The following is a 19,234-nucleotide window of genomic DNA, read 5'->3' on the forward strand; positions in this document are numbered from 1 at the left end:
AATGTAGAAGGGCATGTTCATAATGGATGCATGAGATGGGCAACATCATAACCCACTGCATTCCAGCATCTTTCAAAGTGAAGCAGCAGGAATATGACCTTCTTGAAGTGATACCATAAGATATATATATCTGCATGTGAAATATACCAAAAAAATTTTTTTTGAACTCAATTATCCACCATAGAGATGCCAGAACTTACACAGGACTGGGGAAACAGACTCTTGGAGGGTACAAACAAAACCTTGTATGCACCAGGACCAAGGATAAAAGAGCAGTGACCCCACAGAGACTACCCAGACTTATCCATGAATGTCCAGGAGGCTCCTGTGAAGATGTGGATCGGCAGTGGCCTGCAGCAGGGTTGGGGGCACTGAGTGCAGCAGTGCCTGCATGGGGACTTTTGAAGGAGGTGCCATTATTTTCATTACCTCAACTATAGTTTGGCCTCAGATCAAACAACAGGGAGGGAACACAGTCCCGCCCATCAACAGAAAATTGGGTTAAAGATTTACTTGGCATGGCCCAGTTTTCTTGTCAGTCAGTCTCTCTCATCAGGAAGCTTCCATAAGCCTCTTATCATTATCCATCAGAGGGCAGACAGACTGCAAACCACAATCACAGAAAACTAACCAGTCTGACCAATGGACCACAGCTCTAACTCAATGAAACTATGAGCCATGCCATGTAGGGCCACCCAAGACAGATGGTACATGGTGGACAATTCTGGCAAAACGTGGTCCACTGGAGAAGGGAATGGCAAACCACTTCAGTATTCTTTCCTTGAGAACCGCATGAACAATATGAAAAGGCAAAGAGATAAGAAACTGAAAGATGGACTCCCCAGGTTGGCAGGTGCCCAATATGATACTGGAAATCAGTGGAGAAATAACTCCAGACAGAATAAAGAGATGGAACCGAAGACAAACAACACCCAGTTGTGGATGTGACTGATGATAGAAGCAAACTCCAATGCTGTAAACAGCAATATTGCATAGGAATCTGGAATGTTAGGTCCATGAATCAAGGCAAATTGGAAGTGGTCAAACAGGAGATGGCAAGAGTGAACATTGACATTTTAGGAATCAGCAAACTAAAATGGACTGGAATGGGGAATATTAACTCAGATGACCATTATATCTACTACTGTGGGCAAGATCCCTTAAAAAATTCGGGGTAGTCATCATAGTCAACAAAAGAGTCTGAAATTAAGTACTTGGATGCAATCTCAAAAACAACAGAATGATCTCTGTTCATTTCCTAGGCAAACCATTCAATATCAGAGTAATCCAAGTATATGTCCCAACCAGTAATGCTAAAGAAGCTGAAGTTGAACAGTTCTATGAAGACCTACAATTCCGTTTAGACTAACACACCAAAAAGATTTCCATTTCATCATAGGGGACTGGAATGCAAAAGTAGGAACTCAAGAGATACCTAGAGTAACAGGCAAATTTGGCCTTGGAGTACAAAATGAAGCAGGACAAAGGCTAATAGAGTTTTGCCAAGAGAGTGCACTGGTCATAGCAAACACACTCTTCCAACAACACAAGGGAAGACTCCACACACGGACATCACCAGAAGGTCAACACTGAAAGCAGATTGGTAATATTCAGTTCAGTTCAGTTCAGTCGCTCAGTTGTGTCCGACTCTTTGCTACCCCATGAATCGCAGCACGCCAGGCCTCCCTGTTCATCACCAACTCCGGGAGTTCACACAGACTCAGGTCCATTGAGTCAGTGATGCCATCCAGGCATCTCATCCTCTGTCATCCCCTTCTCCTCCTGCCCCCAATCCCTCCCAGCATCAGAGTCTTTTCCAATGAGCCAACTCTTCGCATCAGGTGGCCAAAGTACTGGAGTTTCAGTGTCAGCATCATTCCTTCCAAAGAAATCCCAGGGCTGATCTCCTTCAGAATGGACAGGTTGGATCTCCTTGCAGTCCAAGGGACTCTCAAGAGTCTTCTCCAACACCACAGTTCAAAAGCATTAATTCTTCGGCGCTCAGCCTTCTTCACAGTCCAACTCTCACATCCATACATGACCACAGGAAAACCCATACCCTTGGCTAAATGGACCTCAGTTGGCAAAGTAATGTCTCTGCTTTTCTTTGCAGCCAAAGATGGAGAAGCTCTATACAGTCAGCAAAAATAAGACCAGGATCTGACTGTGGCTCAGATCATGAACTCTCTATTTCCAAATTCAGACTTAAGTTGAAGAAAGTAGGGAAAGCCATTAGACCATTCAGGTATGACCTAAATCAAATCCCTAATGATTATACACTGGAAGTGACAAATAGATACAAGGGATTAGATCTGATAAACAGAGTGCCTGATGAACTATGGATGAAGGTTCATGACATTGTACAGGAGACAGGAATCAAGACCATCCCCAAGAAAAAGAAATGCAAAAAAGGAAAATGGCTGTCTGAGGAGGCCTTACAAATAGCTGTGAAAAGAAGAGAAGTGAAAAGCAAAGGAGAAAAGGAAAGATATACCCATTTGAATACAGAGTTCCAAAAAATAGCAAGGAGAGATAAGAAAGCCTTCCTCAGCGATCAAAGCAAAGAAATAGAGGAAAACAATAGAATGGGAAAGACTAGAGATCTCGTCAAGAAAACTGGAGATACCAAGGAACATTTCATACAGAGATGAGCTCAATAAAGGACAGAAATAGTATGGACCTAAGAGAAGCAGAAGATATTCAGAAGAGGTGGCAAGAATACACAGATTTGTACAAAAACGATCTTCAAGACCCAGATAATGATAGTATGATTACTTCCCTAGGGCCAGACATTCTGGAGCAAAGTCAAGTGGGCCTTAAGAAGCATCACTATGAAGAAAACTAGTGGATGTGATGGACATTCACTTGAGCTAATTCAAAACCTAAAAGATGATACTGTGAAAGTGCTGAACTCAATATGTCAGCAAATTTGGAAAACTCAGCTGTGGCCACAGGACTGGAAAAGGTCAGTTTTCATTCTGATTCCAAAGAAAGGCAGTGCCAAATAATGCACAATCTACCACACAATTGCACTCATCTCATGGGATAGTATAGTAATGCTCAAAATTCTCCAAGTCAGGCTTCAGCAATACGAGAACCATGAACTTCCAGATGCTCAGGCTGGTTTTAGAAGAGGCAGAGAAACCAGAGATCAAATTGCCAACATCCATTGGAATATTGAAAAACCAAGAGCATTCCAGAAAAACATCTATTTCTGCTTTATTGACTATGCCAAAGCCTTTGATTGTATGGATCACCACAGCGTGTTGAAAATTCTGAAAGAGATGAGAACACCAGATCACCTTATCTGCCTCTTGAAATCTGTATGCTGATCAGGAACCAGCAGTTATAATTAGATATGGAACAACAGACTGGTTCTCAATCAGGAAAGGAGTACGTCAAGGCTGTGTATTTTCATGCTGCTTATTTAACTCATAATTAGAGTACATCATGAGAAACCCAGGCTGGATGAAGCACAAGCTGGAAGCAAGACTGCCAGGAGAAGTATCAATCAGCTCAGTTCAGTTCAGTTCAGTCACTCAGTCATGTCCAACTCTTTGCAACCCCATGATTTACAGCATGCCAGGCCTCCCTGTCCATCACCAACTCCTGGAGTTCACTCAAACCCGTGTCCATAGAGTCGGTGGTGCCATCCAGACATCTCATCCTCTGTCGTCCCTTCTCCTCCTGTCCCCAATCCCTCCGAGCATCAGAATCTTTTCCAATGAGTCAACTCTTCGCATCAGGTGGCCAAAGTACTGGAGTTTCAGTGTTAGCATCATTCCTTCCAAAGAACACCCAGAACTGATATCCTTTACAATGGACTGGTTGGATCTCCTTGCAGTCAAAGGGACTCTCAAGAGTCTTCTCCAACACCACAGTTCAAAAGCATCAATTCTTTGGTGCTCAGCTTTCTTCACAGTCCAACTCTCACATCCATACATGACTACTGGAAAAACCATAGCCTTAACTAGATGGACCTTTGTTGGCAAAGTAATGTCTCTGCTTTTTAATATGCTACCTAGGTTGGTCATAACTTTTCTTCCAAGGAGTAAACGTCTTTTAATTTCATGGCTGCATTCACCATCTGCAGTGATTTTGGAGCCCCCAAATTAAAGTCTGACACTGTTTCCACTGTTTCCCCATCTATTTGCCATGAAGTGATGGGATCAGATGCCTTGATCTTAGTTTTCTGAATGTTGAGCTTTAAGCCAACTTTTTCACTCTCCTCTTTCACTTTCATCAAGAGGCTTTTTAGTTCCTTTTCACTTTCTACCATAAGGGTCATTCATCTGCATATCTGAGGTTATTGATATTTCTCCCGGCAATCTGGATTCCAGCTTGTGTTTCTTCCACTCCAGGATTTCTCATGATGTACTCTGTATATAAGTTAAATAAGCAGGGTGACAATATACAGCCTTGGTGTACTCCTTTTCTTGTTTGGAGCCAGTCTGTTGTTCCATGTCCAGTTCTAACTGTTGCTTCCTGACCTGCATATAGGTTTCTCTAGAGGCATGTCAGGTGGTTTGATATTCCCATCTCTTTCAAAAATTTCCACAGTTTATTTTGATCCACACAGTCAAAGGCTTTGGCATAGTCAATAAAGCAGAATTCCGTTCTGGAATTCTCTTGCTTTTCCATGATCCAGTGGATGTTGGCAATTTGATCTCTGGTTCCTCTGCCTTTTCTAAAACCAGCTTGAACATCAGGGAGTTCATGGTTCATGTATTGCTGAAGCCTGGCTTGGAGAATTTTGAGCATTATTTACTAGCATGTGAGATGAATGCAATTGTGTGGTAGTTTGAGCAATTAAAACTGAGTTTTACCAGTCCTGTGGCCACTGCTGAGTTTTCCAAATTTGCTGGCATATTGAGTGCAGCACTTTCACAGTATCATCTTTCAGGATTTGAAATAGCTCAACTGGAATTCCATCACCTCCACTAACTTTGTTTGTAGTGATGCTTTCTAAGGCCCACTTGACTTCACATTCCAGAATGTCTGGCTCAGGTTAGTGATCACACCATCATGATTATCTGGGTCGTGAAGATCTTTTTTGTACACTTCTTCTGTGTATTCTTGCCACCTCTTCTTAATATCTTCTGCTTCTGTTAGGTCCATACCATTTTTGTCCTTTATAGAGCCTACCTTTGCATGAAATTTTGCCTTGATATCTCTAATTTTCTTGAAGAGATCTCTAGTCTTTCTTATTCTGTTGTTTTCATCTATTTCTTTTCATTGATCGCTGAGGAAGGCTTTCTTATCTCTTCTTGCTATTCTTTGGAACTCTGAATTCAGATGCTTATATCTTTCCTTTTCTCCTTTGCTTTTTGCTTCCCTTTTCACAACTATTTGTAAGCCCTCACCAGACAGTTATTTTGCTTTTTTACATTTCTTTTCCATGGGGATGGTCTTGATCCCTGTCTCCTGTACAATGCCATGAATCTCCGTCCATAGTTCACCAGGCACTCTATCTAGATCAGATCTAGTCCCTTAAATCTATTTCTCACTTCCACTGTATAATCATAAGGGATTTGATTTAGGTCGTACATGAATGGTGTAGTGGTTTTCCCTACTTTCTTCAATTTAAGTCTGAATTTGGCAATAAGGAATTCATGATCTGGTTTTAGAAAAGGCAGAGGAACCAGAGATCAAATTGCCAACATCCACTGGATCATGGAAAAAGCAAGAGAGTTCCAGAAAAACATCTATTTCTGGAACTTTATTGACTATGCCAAAGCCTTTGACTGTGTGGGTCACAAGAAACTGTGGAAAATTCTGAAAGAGATGGGAATACCAGACCACCTGACCTGCCTCTTGAGAAATCTGTATGCAGGTTAAGAAGGAACAGTTAGAACTGGACATGGAACAACAGACTGGTTCCAAATAGGAAAAGGAGTACGTCAAGACTGTATATTGTCACCCTGCTTATTTAACTTATATGCAGAGTACATAATGAGAAACGCTGGACTGGAAGAAACACAAGCTGGAATCCAGATTGCCGGGAGAAATATCAATAACCTCAGATATGCAGATAACACCACCCTTATGGTAGAAAGTGAAGAGGAACTAAAAAGCCTCTTGATGAAAGTGAAAGAGGAGAGTGAAAAAGTTGGCTTAAAGCTCAACATTCAGAAAACGAAGATCATGGCATCTGATCCCATCACTTCATGGGAAATAGAGGGGGAAACAGTAGAAACAGTGTCAGACTTAATTTTTTTGGGCTCCAAAATCACTGCTGGAGAAGGAAATGGCAATTCACTCCAGTACTGTTGCCTGGAAAATCCCATGGACAGAGGAGCCTGGTACGCTACAGTCTATGGCATCGCAGTGTTGGACATGACTGAGCGACTCACTTCTCACTTCTTCTTCTCCAAAATCACTGCAGATGGTGACTGCAGCCATGAAATTAAAAGACGCTTACTCCTTGGAAGAAAAGCTATGACCTATTTAGATAGTATATTCAAAAGCGGAGACATTACTTTGCCGACTAAGGTCTGCCTAGTCAAGGCTATGGTTTTTCCTGTGGTCATGTATGGATGTGAGAGTTGGACTGTGAAGAAGGCTGAGCGCTGAAGAATTGATGTGTTTGAACTGTGGTGTTGCAGAACACTCTTGAGTGTCCCTTGGACTGCAGGGAGCTCCAACCAGTCCATTCTGAAGGAGATCAGCCCTGGGATTACTTTGGATAGAATGATGCTGACACTGAAACTCCAGTACTTTGGCCACCTGATGCGAAGAGTTGACTCATTGGAAAAGACTCTGATGCTGGGAGAGATTGAGGGCAGGAGGAGAAGGGGACGACCCAGGATGAGATGGCTGGATGGCATCATGGACTCAATGGATGTGAGTCTGAGTGAACTCTGGGAGATGGTAATGGACAGGGAGGCCTGGCGTGCTGCGATTCGTGGGGTCGCAAAGAGTCGGACACGACTGAGCGACTGAACTGAACTGAACTGATCTGAGCCACAATCAGCTCCTGGTCTTATTTTTTCACTTGTATAGAGCTTCTCCATCTTTGGGTGCAAAAAATATAATCAATCTGATTTCGGTGTTGAACATCTGGTGATGTCTATGTGTAAAGTCTCCTCTTCTGTTGTTGGAAGAGGATGTTTGCTATGACCAGTGCGTTCTCTTGGCAAAACCTCAGATAATCAGATGATCCAACCTTATGGCCGAAAATGAAGAACTACAGAGCTTGTTGATCAAAATGAAAGAGGAGAGTGAAAAAGTTGGCTTAAAGCTCAACATTCAGAAAACTAAGATCATGGCATCTGGTCCCGTCATTTCATGGCAAATACATGTGGAAACAATGGAAACAGTGAGTGACTTTATCTTGTTGTTGTTCAGTCACTCAGTCATGTCCAACTCTTTGTGACCCCATGGACTGCTTCTCGCCAGGCTTCCCTGTCCTTCACCAACTCCCAGAGCTTGCTCAAACTCAGGTCCATTGAGTCAGTGATGCCATCCAACCATCTCATCCTCTGCCGTCCCCTTCTCCTCCCACCTTCAATCTTTCGCAGCATCAGGGTCTTTTCCAATGAATTGGCTTTTCACATCAGGTGGCCAAAGTACTGGAGCTTCAACTTCAGCATCAGTCCTTCCAATGAATATTCAGGACTGATTTCCTTTAGGATGGACTGGTTTGACCTTCTTGCTGTCCAAGGGACTCTCTAGAGTCTTCTCCAACATCACATTTTGAAAGCATCAATTCTTCAGTGCTCAGCCTTCTTTATGGTCCAACTCTCACGTCCACACATGACCACTGGAAAAACCGTAGCCTGGACTAGATGGACCTTTGTTGGCAAAGTAATGTCTCTGCTTTTTAATATGCTGTCTAGTTTGCTCATAACTTTTCTTCTGAGGAGTAAGCATCTTTTTATATCATGGCTGCAGTCACCATCTGCAGTGATTTTGGAGCCCCCCAAAATAGTCTGCCTCTGTTTCCACTGTTTCCCCATCTATTTGCCATGAAGTGATAGGACTGGATGCCATTATCTTTTTTTTTTTTTCTGAATGTTGAACTTTAAGCCAACTGTTATACTATCCTGTTTCACTTTCATCAAGAGGCTCTTTAGTTCTTCTTCACTTTCTGCCATAAGGGTGGTATTATTTGAGATTATTGATATTTCTCCTGGCAATCTTGATTCCAGCTTGTGTTTCTTCCAGTCCAGCATTTCTCATGGTGTACTCTGCGTATAAGGTAAATAAGCAGGGTGACAATATACAGCCTTGATGTACTCCTTTTCCTGTTTGGAATCAGTCTGTTGTTCCATGTCCAGTTCTAACTGTTGCTTCCTGACCTGCATATAGGTTTCTCAAGAGGCATGTCAGGTGGTCTGGTATTCCCATGTCTTTCAGAATTTTCCACATTTATTGTGATCTACAGTCAAAGGCTTGGGCATAGTCAATAAAGCAGAAATAAATGTTTTTCTGGAACTCTCTTGCTTTTTCCATAATCCAGCAGATGTTGGCAATTTGATCTCTGGTTCCTCTGCCTTTTCTAAAACCCAGCTTGAACATCTGGAAGTTCATGGTTCATGTATTGTTGAAGCCTGTCTTGGAGAATTTTGAGCATTACTGTCCTAGCGTGTGAGATGGCTGCAATTGTGTGGTAGTTTGACCATTCTTTGGCATTGTCTTTCTTAGGGATTGGAATGAAAACTATATCTTGGGGAGCTCCAAAATCAGTGCAGATGATGTCTGTAGCCATGAAATTAAAAGAGCTTACTCCTTGGAAAAAACGTTATGATCAACCTAGACTACATATTAAAAAGCAGAGACATTGCTTTACCAACAAAGATCTGTCTAGTCAAAGCTATGGTTTTTACAGTAATCATGTATAGGTGTTAGATTTCAACTATAAAGTATGCTGAGCACAAAGGAATTGATGCTTTTGAACTGTGGTATTGGAAAAGATTCTTGAGAGTCCCTTGGACTGCAAGGAGATCCAAGCAGTCAATCCTGAAGGAAATCAGTCATGAATATTCATTGGAAGGACTGATGTTGAAGCTGAAACTCCAATACTTTGGCTGCCTGATTCGAAGAACTGATTCATTTGGAAAGACCCTGATGCTGGGAAAGATTGAAGCTGAGAGGAGAAGGGGGAAACAGAAGATGAGATGGTTTGATAGCATCAGCAGCTCAATGGACTTGAGTCTGAGTAAACTTTGGGAGTTGGTGATGGACAGGGAGGCCTGGTGTGCTGCTCTCCATGGTGTGGCAAAGTGTCAGACAAGACTGAGAGACTGAACTTAACTGAACTGGACATGGCCCTACCCATTCGAGCAAGACCCAGTATCCCCCTCAGTTAGTCTCTCCCTTCAGGACATTTCCATAAGCCTCTTATTCTCCATCAGAGGAAAGAGAGAATGAAAACCAGTCACAGAAAACTAACCAATCTGATCACATGGATCACAGCCTTGTCAAATTCAATGAAACTATGAGCCATGCCATGTAGGGCCACTCAAGGCAGATATATCATGGTGGAGAGTTCTAAAAACATGGTCCACTGGAGAAGGGAATGGCAAACCACTTCAATATTCTTGCCTTGAGAACCCATGAACAGTATGACAAGGCAAAAGATAGGACACTGAAAGATGAACTTCCCAGGTTGGTAGGTGCCCAATATGATACTGGAAATCAGTTGAGAAATAACTCCAGAAAGAATGAAGAGACAGAGCCAAAGCAAAAACAGCACCCAGTTGTGGATGTGACTGGTGATAGAAGCAATGTCCAATTCTGTAAATAGCAGTATTGCATAGGAATCTGGAATGTTAGGTCCATGAATCAAGGCAAATTGGAAGTGGTCAAACAGGAGATGGCAAGAGTGAACGTGGACATTTTAGGAATCAGCAAACTAAAATGGACTGGAATGGAGGATATTGACTCAGATGACCATTATATTGTGGGTAAGAATCCCTTAGAAGAATTGGAGTAGCCATCATAATCAACAAATTGGCCTTGGAGTACAAAATGAAGCAGGTCAAAGGGTAATCAGAGTTTTGCCAAGAGAATGCACTGGTCATAGCAAACACCGTCTTCCAACAACAAAAGAGAAGACTCTACACATGGACACCACCAGATGGTCAATAGTGAAATCAGATTGATTATATTCTTTGCAGTCAAGGGGAAAGAGTGAGGATGAGAAAGAGAACTGATGACTTCTGATTTCTTGGGTCCAGGCACTGAGATCTTTGGATCTGCTCTGGTTCCTATGTCCCAGATCCCCAGAATCCTTCCAAATAGTCCCCCCTTTCCTTGAAGCCAGTTGGAGTTGGGCTCCTCTCACTTGTGTTTCAGAATTGGTTCCAGATCCTTCCCAAACATTATGCACCTCCCAGACCCAAACAGAGGCACCCATTTGTTTCAGGACCATTAAGAGTGAAACATTTTATTCTTTACTGAGAATAGGGTTTGCAGAGCACCAAATGCAGTTCACCAGCATCCTGGGCAGGAGTGTCCTAAGTGTGAGCCAGTGTGTGTTAGGAGCAGCCTGATTGATTCCTGAACCAGTCCAAGATTTACACTGCCTGTGCCAAGCCAATCCTGTCATTTCCTCGATCAAAAACTGAGAAATACAGCCTCAAGAAGACTTCACCAAGGACCCAGGTCTCTGAGATGTTATCTTGCTCTGTGCCTCCTCTAAAGGTGGCAAAGCAATGGCCTTGAGAATCCTGGGGGAGTCAGAGACACACACCAGTCAGCCTGAGCCCTTTCCTGCAAATGCCTTCAATATCCAGATTTAGCACAGTTCTTGGTTTTATTTCACTCTTTTGCTTACTATCAGGTGATTTTCTTGGTATCTGGGGATGTGAGGGTTCATCCCACATGAGAAAGGGCCAAGGTATGTGGCTGCCATATGGCAGGGTGTAGAGGATGAGAAGATAGAAAATTTGGGATTATCAGAAACAAAGCAATATACAAAGAAATGATAAACAACAAAATCCTACTGTAGAGTGTAAGAAACTATATTCAATAAACAGCAGTGAAAAAGAATAAAAAAGAATATGTATTTCTGTATGTGTACAACTGAGTCAGTTTGCTGTGCAGCAGAACTTAAAGCAACACTGAAGATCAGCCACCAGTCCAGTTCAGTTCAGTCACTCAGTCGTGTCCCACTGTTTGTGACCCCATGAACCGCCATACTTCAATACAATTTTTCGAAAACAAGAGTGTCCCATAGTTCTCCTTACACTCCCTGTTCCTTTCCTTCTGACTCCTGCTCTTTGTTTTCTCTGCAGAGAATGCTGGTTCTTCTCCTGCATCCCCAGAACCTGTTCTTTATTAAAAAATAACTTTTACTTTCATATTCAAGTATAGGTAATTAACAATATTCTGAGTTTCAGGTGGACAGTAAAGTGACTCAGTCATACATATACATGTATCCTTGTCCCAAAGATTCCCCTTCCATCCAGGCTGCCACATAACATTGAGCAGAATTCCCTGTGCTGTATTCAGTAGCTCGCTGTTTGTTAGCTATTTAAAATACATTCATAGAGGTGCTTACAATTCATTCTTTAAGACTTAGCTCAGGCCCTCTGGGAAGCTTGCTTGGATCCACATTCACCCTCTTTGGCCACTCCAGGAATGGTTGGGTGACTTACTCTGGTGCTCCACCCCCACCTATCAGTCTGAAGCCCTCATCACTCTAATAAGTGCCCAGTGCCCCTTAGCAAAGCACCTTGGGGTGCCATTTGCATGAAATCCAGTGTAGATTTGCCCAGAACCAAGTGGGCTTCCTTGTAGCTAGCTCCATGAGGTGGGGGTTAGAATTACTGAAATTCTGGATCTGCCTCAAAGCCTTCTCTGAGCCCTTCAGAGCTTGCTCTGAACTCCCTTGGGAGCTGTCATGAAGCCTGTCACAGGGTCCCCTTATGTGCTCTAGCATTCAAACTCTCCACCAAGGGGTCGGGTACCCACGTCATTTATCATTCAAACAAGGAGAACACGGAGAGGGAAGGGAGACTGTTAATCCCTAGGGTGGAACGGCACACTGGGACTGTCCCCAGCCATCCCCATGCCACATGGCCTATTTTCAGGGACTTCTAGAGCTGACTTTCATGTTCATGCATCTGAGAGCTCTGAATTGAAGCTCTTTGAGGACTGAGGACCTTAGTGTTCCCATCTCCTTGTGACTCCTACCATGCTAGCATCGGGTGGTGTCTCCACATTTATTTCAGGAAGATCGATGTCCCAGACGGCCCTTCACTCTCAAGTGGTTTATTTAGTGGGAGGCTCTGGCCCAGCCACAGGGCTCAGCAGCACCTGCAATGGTGAGACTAGACCTGCAGATGGCGCCCTCCTCCCAGCAGCAGCCCCCAAAAAGGTTCCTGCAAGTTTCAGTTTGAGAATCAACCCTCAGGACTGTCCCCTCACCTTGAAGATGTAGGCTCGAGCTGGTACTGGGTAGTTGATGCCATTGATGGTGAAGACAAGAGAGGGCAGGATATTGATGGCAAAACATGAGATATAGTGCTGTTAGAGAGAGAGGGAAAGAGGTTGGCCCTGGAGATCCTTGTTGTGCATGGAGACTGGGAGTGACCCTTTGGCATGACCCTTCACCTTGAAACCATGGGGTGTGGCACGGATGAGCCTCTGGATGTTATTAACCAGACTTGTTGGACCTTGTATCAGTGATGTCCCGGTGTCCAAAACAGCATGGCATCCTCCAGAACAAGCAATAACCTTTCGTTTCATGGAGATGCTGCCAGACAGTGGGACAAAGTGGACATGAAGGTTACTCTGAGTCTCCCCAGAGCTGCCCCCTGCCCGACTGTCTCCTGAATATCCCTTCATCTCTTTCCCTGACTCTTCCTTTGCTCTGGACATGGCAACTTGACACCCTTAAATGCAGCACTTGAATACACCAGGCTCTTTTGTACCTTGACACAAGGTGGTCTTCCTTCTTAGAAGACCTCCCTTTCCCTTCTAGATAACTTCTCATCCTTTAGATTTCTGCTTAATTGTCATAATTTTGGGGAAGTCGTTCCCGTGGTGTATATCAGTCTCTTATCTTGGTCCCTCTCTGTAGACCCTTCCTCATGTCTAGCATGTACCAAAGTGATAATTCACTGTGTGTGGGAGTCACTTCATGTACATTTACCTTTTTAGATGTGAGGGCAAGTTTATTCTCATCAGATCCCTAAAGTGCCTGGCACACAGTGGATGCACAATGCTTGTCTGTTGAATGAGTAATGAACACTGTGAAAACAATGAATGAAGAACAATCAGAGAGCTATATCTGAAGTCAAACAAAATGGGTCAAACACACAGTGAAGACGGAAGTTCCCAGGGGCAGCAGATTCTCATAGGGATGGTGAAGACTGGCTGCCCTGGGAGAGGGTGTCTCCCAGCACTGCTCACTCACCCAGCTCAGACACTGAGACCTTGGCCAGGCGATACCTGAGTAGCCCATGGAACCTCCAAAGGACAGAGCCACTTTTTTCTGAGGGTATTACACAGAATCCCATCAATTATTGCCCCTTGTTCTCAAGACATTTCTGGATCCCTCCTTCCTGATTCCCTCAGCTACAGCATCTGCTGCACTGTGTGTCCAGGGTAGGCAATAGGTAGCTATGATCATGTAGGGTGTCTTTTATTATGAGTTGCTTTCAGGTGTCAAGACTGTGGCCAACCTCTCTCCACTGCTGGCTAGCTCCTCCTTAAGGAGATCAGTTTTCCCCATTTATTCAGGACTTTCCCTGTTTTTAAACCAACATTTATACCTACTGAGAGCTTCCTCAGTCCTGTGTAAACATGAATAGTTGGTCATCTTATCACAGCTCTGTTCAGGCTGAGAAAACTCTCCCTGTTCCTCTTTTCACCACACTGTAGGGTCCTCTAACAGAGATCCCTACCTCACACTCAGCAGTGCAGTCCTCCCCTAGCTACACAGGCCTCTCTGGAGCCTGTTAAGGACTCTGGTCAGAGCCCTGGTCAGGAGGCGTGGGGCGATTGTGAACCTATGGGTGGTTTGTGTATCTGTGTGTTTGTATGTGTCACTGCGTGTTTGCTTGTGAGTCTCTGTGTGCCTATGCCTGTTTAAGTGTGTCTGTGTATTTAATTGGTCTGCTTGTGTTTTTATGTGCCTGCTTGTGTGTTTGCATGTGTCTGTGTGTCTGTCTGTGTCTTTGTGGGTGGTGTATATGTCTGTTGACTATGTGTCTGTGAGTGCATTTGGGTGTATCTGCTTGTGTCCATGTACATATGTGGGAGCATTACTTGGGCTGACCCTCAGAAGGAAAGGCCTACTGGTCCATGTTTACACGCCAGTCACCTGCTTGGGTCAGCCACTTGAGCTCTCCCATGTAGTAGGCTTTGTCCACACCACCAAACATCACCACACTGTCCTTCCCCCTGCATCTGTAGAGAGAAGAGAGAAGGGGATCCTTGGAGGACAGTAACAACAGCACTGTCAGGGCTGTGCTTATCCACCCATCAAGGCCCTAATAATGTCCCCATTTACAGATACAGAAATCGAGACGAGAAGCAATTGAGAACTGGACTGAAGTCAGTCATGGGCTAATGAGTGGCACAGAGGAGGTTAGAAACTGGGCCACCTGGCCACTCTCCACCCATTCAGTCTTCTGAAGAGGCCCGGGAACTCTGCGACATGAGTGGTCAAAGATATCCTCGGAGGACAGTGTGCCGAAGGGTTTTGGCTTCGCTCTTGTCTCAGGCCAGAAAAATCAAGGCCTGAGAGTGCGAAAGGTGTGGGTTCAGGCTCACCCAAGGTTGGCTTCCCTGGCCTGTGACCTGTGCTATCCATGAGACCCCACATCAACAGGACCCACACCTCTGCTATCGCTGTCTTGAAATTCCCAATTCTTGTTGAAAAGGGAACCCACACTTCTGTTTGGGTTCCACAATTTGGTTTTACACTGGCTTCTGCAAATTGTGTAGTGGTCCTGGGCACTGAGTGAAATGTTAGAGAGGAAGGAAAGATTTCCACTGTCCCTCTCTTTCCTTCCATTTCAAATTCATCTAGAAATCTTGTTGCATTTTCTTCCAACTCATATCCTGACACCTTGCATTAGTCTTCCTCTCCCTTCACCACCTACACCAACCTGCCGCTCTTGAGCCCAGGAGCAGGGTTGTGTTCCAATAAAATGTTATTTATAAAAGCCTGGGTGAAGTAGGCGGGGCCCTGGGGCCATAGTTTTCCAGATTTTCTCTCAGGATACTTCTGTATCAAGTATTCGATAATTTTCTTGCCATTGAAGCATCTCAAGCTAATTTGGAGAGAGGGCTTGTCCAGCTCAGACTTACTTGCTCAAGTAGAAGGCAAAGACAGGCTCAGAAATGGCACCTTGTTTCTTCAGGTTGTCAAAGATGGGGATGGCTCCTATGGCGGACATGTGGGGGTAGTTCAAGCCCAAGATGCCATCAAGGGTGCACTTTCAAACCCATATTCCTCCAGGCTTAAGCCAAATGGCTGGTCAGTGATAGCAAGGTCCCCAATCTGTGGGAGAGAAGAGTATTCCCACTTAGAGATTTGTGAAGCGGGGCTGGGACTGGGCTGGGTGCACTGCCATTAGATCCTCAGGGAAGAACTGAGGCCCGGCTTTCTCTTCGGTGAACATCAGATAGTTAGACTTAGCTGGGAGGGGAATTTGGGTTCCATTTGTGTGGGTAATAGATGTTAAAACATCTACTCTGTGTGAGTCAAATTGGCCTCAAGCCTTCTACACAGGCGGGGCAACAGAGTCAGGTCAGGACCCAGTGGTTCCCCCTTGAGGACAAAATGAGTAGCGGGCAGATAGCTTTCTCTTAGGCATCGCTGTGATCTGGTGACAGAAGAAGACTGAATTAATTGTTATGTGTTATGGATTCCGCATCTGCCCAGGAAGACAGAAGTCCATTTTACAATGTTTCTGGCAGGGTTCTTATGAAACTACTACCTGGGAAATACACTTTTGGGGATATGCGTGTGTTTGTGCTACTGTGTATGAGAGAGAGACAGTAAGAGATAGAGGGAACTACTCAGGTACTTTGGGGGGAGGCAGGCTATAGGTTTTATTAGACTCTCAAAGGCCCCATACGTTGAGAACACACTTATCAGGCCCCCCTACATCTCTGGCCTCTTGCTTATCCACCCTGGATACTGAAGTGCTTGTCTGCACCCAGGGTCCCCAGATTGGTTTTATCCTTTCCCCAAACAACCACCACCAGCTTTGGTTCTGACAAGCCAGCTCAGCTCCACCACGTATCACATGTGTGACCTCAGCAAGCCCTTGCTGTCTGCACCTCAGCTTCCTCATCTGTATCGTTAGCTAATCAACACATCTGCTGTGTGGGGTTGTTGCAGGATTAAACCAGTTATTACCTGAAAGTGCCCAGGACAGTCTGAGAATATAAACATCAGTGCTTTTCCCCCTCTACTTGCGCCCAGCAAAATGAAACTTGTGCTGCTCATGGGCAGAGGAGCTGCAAGTCCACAGCCCAAGGCACTCTCTGAGTTAACTAATCTGGGAGTTTGTATGTCACCAAGGGTGCTGTCTCCCCAGGGAAAGGACACTGTGGGTAGGATGATCAATCCCTAGGGCAGTTAAGGGAGGTCAGGTTCTTCCAGCTGGTTCTGTATCTGTTTTGTAAGCAGTAGTCACTCCATAGTCAGTCCTGACTCAACTTCTGTTTATACATTACCCGAATGGTGTCATAAGCAAGTAATCCCTTGATTATCCCAGATCCATAGATTATGTTGAAGGTCTCTTGGGTAGGCCGATAGGTGGAAGACTCGTTATACTTGAAGGTATTGTGTTTATCTGCACACATAAGAGATGATTGTCAGGCAGGTGTCAAGGGTGTAGAACAGGGTGGCAGGGCAAGTGAAAGAAGGTAGGTTGGGGTGTGTCTGTACTCACAACAGGCTGGACTGGTGCAAAAGATGGAAGACACCCATAAGTCAGATGAGCCTGTGTCAATGACAACCTGGAATTCCTGAGGGGGTGTTCCAATGGTGATATTACCAACATAGATGAGCTATAGGGTCCAGGAGGAGTGTGTTAGTGTATATTTGGTTCTCCTTGATTCCCACGCTGCTGCCTCCCTCTGGGTGTCACATGTCTCCTGAGATCACTTTCTAACCACTGTGGAGCTCACAGCGTTTGCTCACAGAGGTGCCTGCATTTGATATTTTTTCCTGTGCTATGCTATATGCAGGTTATTGACTCTACAACCAGGCATTGAAGCAGTACCTCCTGCATTGGAAGCCCAGAGTCATAAGCACTGGGCCTCCAGGGAAGTCCTGGTGCCTTCATTTGAGACGATCTCTTGTCTCCTCTTTGAACTTAACCTGAGCACCTCCTTCTCCAGGATGTCCCCTGTGATCAACCCCAGCCATTCCCTCTAAACTCAGACGATGTCCAATCAATACCACACAGGTAACCCTGTCATTTGATGTGTATTTACTCTTTGCCTATCTCTCCGGCTGGCATGAGCATTCTTGAAGACAAAATGTGCCCTTTTCCTAATATAATAACAATAACCATAGTCTTAGATTCTTATTGCCTTACACAGATGAGGGGTTCAGTAACATTTACTGCTGTGGTTCTTGCATCTGTGGGAGTTGAACTCCTCTGCCTGAGGATTCACACTTGCTCTGCAGTTGGCTTTATCTTTTGACCAGAGATGGCTCACTCTTCATCTGTAACTGAGTGGCTCACTTAGTTTAGAAGGAGCAATCTCCCTCAAACTAAAGACCCATCTTTGACACAGAAATGGATTTTTACCTGCCACATGGTCATTGCTGGTCCCAGTCACCACATACGAAGAGTTGAGGATGAGAATGCCTTCTCTTGTGGGTGGGGTCCCTGTTTCTCAGTGTTTCTGCCTCCTGCAGGAGCCCCAGCCCCAATATCCCACCTGCCACCTCCAGAAGAACCCCAATGCTAGGCCACACCCCAGGGCGCATGTGGAGCACCATCCCCCAACACACTCACATCAAGGAAGTTCCTCATGGGTAGAGAAGTTATATTTGAGTTACCAGTAGAAGTCTGGGACAGTCTATAAGTGTGTTCCTTCATGAAAATGTTCAGCAAGTTGTTTTCACTGAGAATTTCTCCCATGGTCTTCATTTTTGTTAGAGGTATTCTTTCACCAAAATTGGGGGGAAAAACAAAGAAGCAACAATTAGCTGTCTCTGTTAAGGTATAAATGTCATTGCAATAGCACTGTGTATCTTCCAATCATTTTTATGAGTGTCACCTTATTGTCAGAATTTTATGCATGTACCATGACAAAGACACGCGGTTGAATACAGGTTCTGTTCCATAATCTTGGGTAAGCCATTTAACCATGTGGTGTCTCAGTCTCTCCCTCAGTAAACAGGTAGAAAGTAATAATTCCCACCCTCCGAATATAATATTTGGGGGATAACTGAAGTGATGGATATAAAGTACCTGATAAATAGGAAGTCTCAACAATGACAGCCATTAGCATTGCTGTTGCCATCCCACTCTATCCTTCTCAAGATGCTCAGGGAGGGAGGTAGAAGGGAAATTCTTATCCTCTTTTTACAGGGGAGGAATTTGAAATGCAGGAAGATTGTGAGTTGGCTGTGGTTACACTGCTTGTCAGATGTAAAACACTGTTTAAGCAGCTCTATCCTTCTCTATGTTGAATAGAAGAGAGGGTTGAGAAAAAGAATCCAGGAGATAGGGAACAAAATAAGGAAATTAAGAGGCTCAAGAAGGAAGGACAATGCAAAAGAAAAATTAAAAGGAAAGAAAACAACACAGAGAGATTTGCACTCACAGAGGCTTCCAAAGAAATGGAGACATAATGAGAGAGACACAGAGATGCAGTCATAGACATATACACTGAAGCAGAGAGAGAACAGAGAGGACATGTTGAATAAAATGTAGAAAAATGTTATTCCACAGGACCATGTCTATATCTGCACTGGCTGTGCACTGAACAATTCCAAGGAGTTACATTTTCAACAGGTCACAACATAACTGGACCCCAAGAGTTGTGCAACCATGCGAATCTATGCCAAGATCCTGGGACCCACAGTTCCTATAGCAAGGTACTTATCAACAAGTAAGAATTGAACTTTAAGACTGTTAGGAAATATTCTTTTCCTTTCAAATCCCGATGGGTGGAAGAATAATTAGAAAAAGAAAAATCCCAGAAAGGAAGATGATGCCACTTGCAGTCCCTGTACTTACATGACTATGCACTCTGAGAGGGCCACCAGCCCGAGGAGCACAAGCCACTTCATGCTTCTTTCCTG

The 19,234-nt window shown here is 44.3% G+C and overlaps 1 pseudogene; it reads right to left on the reverse strand.

Moving 5' to 3' along the window:
* Positions 1–17,744, reverse strand: part of LOC121817529 (pregnancy-associated glycoprotein 1-like) — a 34,349-nt pseudogene extending 16,605 nt beyond the window's left edge.
* Positions 17,745–19,234: the final 1,490 nt, after the last annotated feature.

This window comes from Ovis aries, chromosome 21 (genome assembly GCF_016772045.2).
Source record: "Ovis aries strain OAR_USU_Benz2616 breed Rambouillet chromosome 21, ARS-UI_Ramb_v3.0, whole genome shotgun sequence".
Classification (NCBI taxonomy): Eukaryota; Metazoa; Chordata; class Mammalia; order Artiodactyla; family Bovidae; genus Ovis; species Ovis aries.